This window comes from Lolium rigidum, chromosome 7 (genome assembly GCF_022539505.1).
Source record: "Lolium rigidum isolate FL_2022 chromosome 7, APGP_CSIRO_Lrig_0.1, whole genome shotgun sequence".
Taxonomy (NCBI): domain Eukaryota; kingdom Viridiplantae; phylum Streptophyta; class Magnoliopsida; order Poales; family Poaceae; genus Lolium; species Lolium rigidum.
Window position 1 is genome coordinate 136451206 of NC_061514.1, and position 6972 is coordinate 136458177.

The following is a 6972-nucleotide window of genomic DNA, read 5'->3' on the forward strand; positions in this document are numbered from 1 at the left end:
GCAGTAGTAGGCCTTGCCTCCGTGCAGCGTGTTCCGAAGCTGGGTAAATCGCGTACCACTGTCCCAATGGCACTCCACCCTATGGCCCTACTTCTTCCCCCCTTCGTGAAGATCCCTCCTACGGGGTACCGTTGAATAGGCAACGACAGTTTGCACCCACCGTGGGGCCAGCGGCGTGTAGAGGCCAGAACCGGGAGGGTTCTACCTTCGGAGGCATCGGCGACACCATCGCCGTGGGGCACGTCTTGTACGCCGGAAACTTTCCTATCGTCCCTCAGGTAGAGTGTTGGATTCCGGCTAGGACAGACCCTGTCAAGCTCTCCATCATCCCGACCGGCAGGGTACACATCTTCATCGGCGAGACCATCGATTTCGACAGAAACGCACTGGTCAGTCTTGTAGCTACGACCGCCGCCGAGCAGGACGCAGCTGCAAAGATCCGATCTGAGTTGCAGGAACTTCCTAAGGACGATTCCACCTTAGATCTAGAATTTTCAACGCCCACCCAATCCGCTCCTGAGCAGGAAACATCGGTGGAAGACCAACACAGATCTTCCTGGGTTTCCTAGGTGTTAGAGAAGCAGAGGTGCCACTTCGTGCACTTCCTCGCGCACACAGCGGGATCTGCCCCTCCTTTGGAAGGCGCTGGACCCATGCAGATAGAGGATGTCGAAGACAACAACCAATCCGAGCACCAAGAAGGTGCTGGAGATAATGATGACTCAGTACTCGGAAGCCTCAGCCCACTTTCAGGAGACGTCTCCCCCATGGATTCGGAAGAGTACGAGAGGTACTGCAAGGAGCTGGAGGACGCAGAAAAAACTAATGGTGAATCATGTCCGCCAAAGCAGGTCTTCGCTACCTTAGCTGGCCTAGATGAGGACGAGGATGACAGCTCAGAGAAGACTCTGCCTCAAGCAACAATCCCGAATCCAGCCCAGCCGGAGGACTCATCATGGGTTCGTGCCCGTCGGACGGCGGAACCACCGCAGGGCCGGAGCCTGAAGTTTTACGAAGGGATGGCAGCCGAGGCGCTCGTGGACATAGCAGGACAACACGGAGAACACGTCCAGCAAAAGGATATCCTGACCACTCCAATCACCCCAGAGGTGGTTGTGGATCCGAAAGCTTTCAAAGCTCGACGTAAAGAACTCCTGGCGGAAGCTCAAAACATAGTCAAGGTAACAACATCAATCCTACAGGACAAGATGGAAACCGACAAATTGTACGAGCAAGTCGTAGAGAATGGGCGATTGGCAGAATACGAGAAAGCCAGAGAGCTTGCGGAGGAGTGGAAAAACATAGTTAGAGAAACCCATGAGGAAGTGAGGCAGATGAGGTGGAGAGATATATCCCCCTCGCAACATCAACGTTCACAGTGTAGCTCGCCACAAGCCTCTAGAACCTCCAAAGGATAATATGAAAAAGGCGTCGGAGCTCCTGGCCAAGGACAATGACCAGATCAACATTGAGTATCTAAAAACAATCATTGGCACGGCGATGAAGCAACAAAGCAAGGAGGATACTTCGCGCAAGTTGGAATCCAACTCGGATGCATGTGTGTCCACAACGCAGAAGCGACCTACTGGGAAGCCAAGGGAGCACCGCGACGATCAATCATGCACCGGATCAACGGAGCGCCGGAGAAAGACCAGTGAGCACCCAAATCCGATCCCCATATCTTCGGATACTCCCAAGGATAAATCTAAGGGGAAGGATGCGATGTACTCTAGCAAGGAGAAGTACCGGAACCCCACACCGCCAAGGAATCAGCACGCGCCTCCGCACCCTCGCCAACGTAGCCCTGTCGGAAACATCAGACCCCATGGGCCTGGCGGAATTAATATCCATGACAACGTTGAGCCCAGGAAAAGCCGGAACGAAGAGCGTGCACCTGAGCCCAGGCAACCCCACGTGAAGGAGGCAGCCGCAACGATGGCGGAGGTAGCCACCGCAGCCGAAGCCAACATCGCCAGGAAGGACGCGGATAGTCTGATGGCGGAAGCAAGAGACACCACAAGCCCTCGCGTGGTTCTCCTTCACCACCACCTAGTAAGGGAGGCGGAGGCAGAGGCAGAAGATCACACTCCCACTCACGAGATGCACGGGAACATCTGAACGAATACAAGGTTGGCTACATTGGCCCAAAGTGTTTTGGGAAGAGGATCCGCGAGGAAGAAACGCCAAAAGGCCTAAACCTCAAGCTACCCGGAAACTTGAAGCATTATGATGGTAGAGAGTGGCCCGATACCTGGATTGATTATGACTTTAATGATGTCAACTTTGCTGGAGGGATCGCAAACATGGTCTGCCACATGCTCCAGTTGTACCTTGTTGGTCCGGCCCAGGTTTGGCTCAGTGACCTCCCAGAGAACTCCATCTTGTGCTGGTTCGACCTGAAGATAGCCTTCGAGGCACACTTTAGGGGCACCTACAAGAGACCATCCACGACTAGTGACTTGCAGGCGTGTATACAAAAGAAAATGAAACCTCTGGGGAATACCTCACTCGATGGTTAGAAATAAGAAACGACTGCGAGAATGTCAATGACTGAACAGCTATGCTGGCCTTCACAGGAGGATTGCAGCGGGGAGGACTGCTCTGACACAAGTTGACGTGCGAGTACAATGACCAGAAGCTAAATCTGGACAAGATGATCTCCATCGCGAGCACCCATACCGCCATGGAAGATGACGCAGGCGGAGAACTTATGGCCATAGCCCTACCCCTGCACCAGCAGAAGAAAAACCGTGACGGAAATCACAAGCGAAAAAATCCCCCCGATGACCAGAAGAGCGGCGCATCTGACATGGTCGCCATAAAGTTCCAAAGAGGTCAAGGTGGCGGAAGAGGTCACGGCCGTGGTGGCGGAGCCGGCAGGGGCCAACAACGCGCTGACGAAGTCACGTCTGCCGGCACCCGCGCTTCTCGAACCTATGAGTAATACAGGGACATGCCGTGCCAGACTCATATTGATCCGGCAACGGGCAAATCCTCTCACATCAACCGCAATTGCAAATGGGTCAACGATTTTAAGACGGATCCAGAAGCGGGATACAAGCGTGCAAGGAAGCATCATCCACATGGCGAAGGATGCAAATGAAAGAACATGGACACGACGAGGATCTTAAACGCCACGCTTCCGGCTGTACCACAGGATGTGAAGTGGTTGGAAAACCTTGCACATTTGACAGAGCCGATCATCCGGCCGTGATCCCTAAAGAGTGCTACACTTTGGTTGTTAGTCCCCGCATCGACGTGTATGACTTCTCCAAGTGCCTCATGGACGGCGGAGCCAGCTTGAACATCATGTACCTGGAAACTCTTGAGAAGATGAACCTTACCAAGGAACAACTTAAGAACATCACCACAAAAATCCGTGGTGTGGTTCCCCGGGTAAAAAGGCGAACATCTTGGGAAGCATCAAACTTCATGTGGCCTTCGGTGATGTTAACTATTACTGTGAGGAGATGATCACATTTGAGTTTGTGCCCTTCAAAAGTTCCTACCACGTGATCTTTGGCATGCCAACCTACCACAAGTTCCATGCGAGTTCGTGCTACATCTACAATAAGCTCAAGATTCCGAGTCCTAACGGTATGACCACCGTATCCGGAGACTACAAGAAAGCTCAAGACTGTGAGGAGGGCGAAGCTGCCTTCGCGGAGTCAGTTATCTCTGGAGAGGAGCTGCAAGGCTACAGAACCACGGTGGATCCGGCTGAGATGCACACCACCAAGAAGCAGATCTCCGACCAGAAGACCACGTTCAAGGCCGCGATAGATTCCAAGAAGGTCAACCTCAAGCAAGGTGATGCCTCCAAGGAGGTTTCTGTCGGCACTAGCCTGGACCCCAAATAGGAAGACGCGCTCATCGAGTTCCTGCGAGCTAATATGGACATCTTCGCATGGCAACCTTCTGACATGTCTGGAGTACTAAGGGAACTCGCCTAGCACTATACCTCAAGATAAATCCGGGTGCAAAACCAGTGAAGCAAGCTATGCAACGCTTTGGAGATAAGAAGCGACGCGCCATAGAAATGGAACTAGGAAAGTTACTAGAGGTAGGTTTTGTATATAAGTTATCCACACAGATTGGGTCGCAAATCCCGTCCTTGTACCCGAAAAGAATTCTAAAATAATAAGAATGTGCATCGATTATTCCGGCTTGAATAAGCACTGTCCGAAGGATCCGTTTCCCCTGGCTCGCATTGCCCAAGTCATTGACTCGACGGCGGGGGCAGAACTTCTTTGTTTTCTTGACGCATATTCCGGGTATCATCAGATCCGGATGAAGAAGTCTGACCAAAAGGCGACTTTCTTTATCACCCCCTTTGGCACTTACTCCTATGTCACCATAAATTTTGGTTTAAAAAATGCAGGTGCCACCTACCAGCCTACGACGCAGCGGTGCCTGAAGGACCAGATTGGCCAGAACGTTCACGCTTACGTCGAAGACATCGTGGTCATGACCCGGAAAGGATCCGACTTGATCAGCGATTTTTAGGAGACCTTTGATAATCTCCAGAGGTACCAGATGATGTTAAATCCGCTAAAATGCGTCTTTGATGTACCAGCTGGAAAACTACTTGGCTTCATTGTCTCGCACAAAGGCATTGAGGTAAAGCCAGAAAAAATCAAGGCATCCTCAACATCAAAAGGCCAACTTGTCTCAAAGATGTACAATGATTAACTGGTTGTGTAGAAGCAATCAGTCGATATGTTAGTTGTCTTGGCGAGAAGGCACTACCCCTGTACAAGTTACTGAAGAAAATAGACAAATGTGTCTGGGATGATGCAGTAGACGCAACACTTCAGGAGTTGAAGAACATACTCTCCTCCCCACCTATCTTGGCGGCACCAGCAAAGACAGAAACTATGTTCCTCTACTTAGCAGCTTCCAACAATGTCATCAGCATCATCATTGTGGTGGAGCGAAAGGAAGAAAGATATGAGTACGGAGTCCAATGGCCCGTCTACTACACTAGCGAGGTCCTCAAGGAATCCGAACAGAGATACCCTCACTTTTAGAAGCTAGACTATGGAGTATTCCTAGGAAGCCGGAAGATGGGACACTACTTCCAGGAGCATCCAATGACAGTTGTGAGCACAGCTCCATTGTCAACTATCATCAACAACTCCAATGCAAAAGGACATGTAGAGAAGTGGGGAATAGAATTTTCCGCCTTCGACATCAATTACAAAATCAGGAATGCAATCAAGTTACAGATTTTGGCGGCTTTTTTCGTCGACTAGACTGAATCACCGGAGGGCACACCTCTGCCGAAACCAAAAGCCTGGGTCATGCATTTTGACGGATCCAAGCAACATCAAGGCTCGGGGGCTGAAGTTACCCTGAAGTCACCTACCAGAGAAGAGTTGCAGTATGTTCTGCAAATTTACTTCGAGGACACCAATAACATGGCGGAGTATGAGGCTCTACTACATGGACTGCACATCGCAAAGTAAATCGGGATTAAGCACATTATATGTTGCGGAGACTCCGACCTGGTGGCACGGCAAGTAGCCAAACCTGGAACGCCAGGAACTCCGTCATGGCGGCTTACAGATACGAAGTTGACGAGATCTCCAAGTGCTTCCTCTAATACAAATTCAAGTACGTCAGGAGAGACGATAACAAAGCGGTGGATATGTTGTCCAAACTCGGATCCAGCCGGAAGCCAATTCCACCCACAATTTTCCTTGAGCAATTGAGGACACCCTCGGTGAAGGGCGCTAACCCAAAAAACCCTAATGTGGTAGTGTCTCCGACTAAGGAGGTGATGGTTATCACTTCGGCTTGGACCAAGCCTTACTTGGACTACCTAATCGATCGGATGTTGCCGGAGGATAAGGTCCTCGCACGACAGATCATCAGAAAAGCAAGGTCCTACACAATTATTGATTGACAACTCTACAAGAGAAGGGCAAACGGAATCTTCCAAAAATGCGTCTCAAATGAAGAAGGAATTGCAATTCTTAGAGAGATCCACCTTGGTGATTGCGGGCATCAGTCCGCCCTCATATCGCTCGTTGCAAAAGCTTTTCGGCAAGGATTTTTCTGGCTAACAGCAAAAGTCGACACTAATAAGATAGTCGGAACCTGTCGTGGCTGCCAGTACTACGCTACACAGCCAAATGCACCAGCTCAAGAGCTGAAGACCATCCCTATCAGTTTGTCGTTCGCGGTCTGGGGGCTCGATATGGTCGGAAAATTGAAAAAAATCATCCCCTAGTAGTTTTAAGTACCTCTTGGTCGCAGTTGATAAATTCAGCAAGTGGATTGAGGCCAAGCCAGTTAGAAAAGCCGATGGTGCTACGACACTGAAATTTGTTTGCAGCCTCGTGGTGAGATACGACATCCCACACAGCATCATCACAGACAATGGGGCGAACTTTGCACAGGGAGAGTTAAATGAGTACTGCCATGACCTAGGGATCCGGCTTGACCTTGCCTCTGTGGCACATCCACAATCCAATGAACAGGTTGAGCGAGCCAATGGCCTTATACTAGCAGGACTCAAACCTCGCCTTGAAGAACCGCTGCGATGAGCAGCCGGAGCTTGGGCGGGGGTGTTAGATGTTGTTTTCTGGAGTTTACGAACAATCCCTAACAGATCAACTGGTTTTACACCTTTCTTCCTAGTATAGGATCTGAAGCAGTGTTACCCTCCGACATCATTCATGATTCCTCGCGAGTTTCCGCCTACAATGAAGAAACCACAGATGAGGCTCGTGAGCTATCTGTGGACCTGCTCGAAGAAGCTCGGAATTTAGTAGACCGGCGCTCCACCATCTACCAGCAGAAACTGTGACGCTATCATAGCTATCGAGTTCGAAATCGCTCGTTCAAGGAAGGTGATCTGGTCCTCCGCCTTCGGCAGGTGAAAGAGCATAAATTGCAATCTCCATGGGAAGGACCCTTCGTCGTCAGCAAAGTAATGCATATCGGATCTTACTACCTCGTTGATAT